Below are 2,718 nucleotides of genomic sequence, written 5' to 3'. Positions count from 1 at the left end.
GATCATCCACAATCTTCCCATAAGTCCCCTAGAAAAGCGAGCAGGTGGAAGACACAGTGTGGGGGAGACAGAACAAGTGGCCTTAGGATACCACAGAAAGGAATAATTTAAAGGCCACAGTAAAATAATTTGAAGCCTAAATTATCAGCTATTTACTGTTTCAGAGACCAAATAGATGAATATGATTCTTAATCAAGTGACAAAAGCAGACACAGCCCTTTCACAGTGAGGGCTCCCATTTAAACCTGCAGTTCCTCAGCATTTTCCCTCCCCCATTCAACCCAGGTGTGATTTACATAATAAAGAGGATGTGACATCATCCACAGCTGGGAACTGCTACATTCCGTAATTAAACTAATGAGTCTGATGTCTAGAACCAGGCTGCACAAGGTGATTGTGTCAGTGCTTTCAAAACCTGACCTGCAGTGTTCTAAACCTGCACCAGAAGCAGGCCACTCATCACCCAACAGGGTAAACCCCAAGGAGTTTAAACACAGGACCACCATCAAAAGCCCAGCGTTTACTACACTGCAAATATAAAATCATCACCACAGAAACGAGGCTTTTGGGCAAAGGAGTCACAATTAGTGTTAAAGCTTGAGATCTTTCGTGAGCAAAGACGTTTTAATGTGTCACATTTCAAAAGCATCGACCTTCCTTTTACACGGAAAGAGCAAACCCCTCATGGCTTTGGAGCCAGAGAGGTGCACGAGGCCCTCTGCAAGTTAAAAGTGCATAAAACACACACATCATCCTTCATACATGAAATATTCTGCAGCAGGGTGGAGGACACAGTAAGTGTTAAAACAATATTTAAAAGTACCTGAAAAGAATCTCCCCCGGAAAAGAGAGAGATGGACGGAACATCCTCCCGGACAGTTGTGCGAGTTCCCAACAACAGCTTTTCTGTACCAGTGGTTTTAAAAAAAAACAAACAATAAATTCACACAGCGAGTTCTGGAATATTTAAAACAGTTTTTTGATACAACAGTTGCCTCAAATCCGTGCTGTTTTGTCACAGACAGTTATCATGGCCTGAGCCCTGTGTGTTGGTGCTCAGGAACATCCACGGACCATCATCTGTCTCGAGAGACCCAACTTTAGCCTTGTACTGAAGCCCAAACAGGTGAATGAATAAATTCAGCAGCTTTTTCAGCACTTCCCTCCCATCTAACTTGGCTCCCTCAAATTCCAGATATCGAGCAGCTGATTTATCCAAGGTCATGTATAAAGAGCCCAGTCAAAAGCTGCATCAGATGTGGGAAGACTGGTTGGGTCTAAACGGTTGGATAATGTGTTGAGCAGCTTTGAAGGCAGAGATTTCCAGCACTGAAAAATACTGACATTAAAAAACTACATCTGTTTTTTGTCATTCAACACAGGATAATGCAAAACTGCTTATTTAGTCAGTGATGGGGGAAACTTGAGAGACAAACCAAGTCATCTCGTGTCCCTTGAGAGATTAAAAATGGTGGTTTAAAACTCAGCTCTCCCTAGCCTAAAATAAAAATAAAAAAAAAAGGTTTTGATGTGTAAGTGCTATTTGGCAGCAATCTCTAAAACCAGAATTATCTTTAATGGAGGTGCACGTGTTGGAAATTCAATAGCAATAAAACTGAGCTTAAGGAAACCACACTGCATAAAAACTACCTGGGGCCACAGACTGGGGGAGATTTTTAATTTAGAGAGGTGGAATTTTTTAATTTACTTACTGAGCTGCAAATAGAGCCTATTCCATAACTACTCTGGGACTTCTAGAGAAGAGGCAGAGCTATGACTGAACTGGTTATTAGAACTTATCTGACTTATCTGACCAGATAGAACTGATCTGAAAGGGAAACAAAAAGCTTAATGCATAATAAATATAATTTCATCCTTTTTCCCCATGAGCAGTTAAGAAGATACATTTTCCTCTCTTCAATTCAACAAGCAACAAGGGTGATTAAATCAGGAGGAAACTGAACCTGCAGTCACCTTGATGACAAGTTTGGGAGGGTTCTTGCCCTGCCATATCTGAGCTACCAAGGGAAAAATGGCTTTCAAAAGTTCTCCTAACAGTGAGTGTACCCTGCAGGAAATACACTCTGGCCACTGGCTTTATTCTTGAAATCCACCATTTTCTTGGAAGGAAACTTCCAGATCCTGCTGGAACGAAACTAGTGTTTAGTGATAGCCTGCTGATGAAATGACTGAGCTTTATATGTGCCATTGGGTACAATTAAGCCACAGTAATTAAACTCCTTCTGACCCCCCACCAAAGCACAGGGACACTGCAGGCTCAAACCTGTCTGGCACATGGATAACAGCTGCTCCCAAGGACAGAATTCCAGGAATACCCACATGCCACCATCCCTTGGGGTTTCCTGGCTTTTGCCAGCACAGTTATTTCCGTGTCCATGCAGGTGAACTTTATGGCTCTTGAGTGGAGAGCAAAGATTAAAATTCCCACCCAGTCCAGACTGACACTCCCTCCCTTTATAAATGTGCATAAAAACCTGCTTTGGGTGAATTCATCTTGGAGGGCATCATGAAAAGGCCATTTCCAAGTGAGAGTAACCTGCAGTGAGTGCAATCTGCCCTTCTGGAAAGCCACACACTGCCCTGCCAAGGTCAGCTCAGAGCAGGGGCGAACCTGGCCCCTTGAGCTGTTAAACCCAGCTCCTGGTTTAAATACTGTGTTTGGACCTTGACCAACAAGCCACAGAATCACCAACACAT

The 2,718-nt window shown here is 42.9% G+C and overlaps 1 long non-coding RNA gene across 1 annotated transcript in view; it reads left to right on the top strand.

Annotated features, from left to right (window-relative positions):
• Window positions 1-1,500, top strand: part of LOC114067708 — a 2,261-nt gene extending 761 nt beyond the window's left edge. The window contains exon 2 of the long non-coding RNA XR_003573452.1: window positions 58-1,500. This is a non-coding gene — a long non-coding RNA (uncharacterized LOC114067708). The remainder of the gene's footprint in view (window positions 1-57) is intronic.
• Window positions 1,501-2,718: the final 1,218 nt, after the last annotated feature.

This window comes from Empidonax traillii, unplaced genomic scaffold, assembly GCF_003031625.1.
Source record: "Empidonax traillii isolate 1590-97213 ecotype Southwest subspecies unplaced genomic scaffold, ASM303162v1 scaffold957:size654520, whole genome shotgun sequence".
NCBI classification, from domain to species: domain Eukaryota; kingdom Metazoa; phylum Chordata; class Aves; order Passeriformes; family Tyrannidae; genus Empidonax; species Empidonax traillii.
The sequence above is the reverse complement of the archived record's forward strand: the minus strand, read 5'-3'. Positions and strand labels throughout refer to the sequence as shown.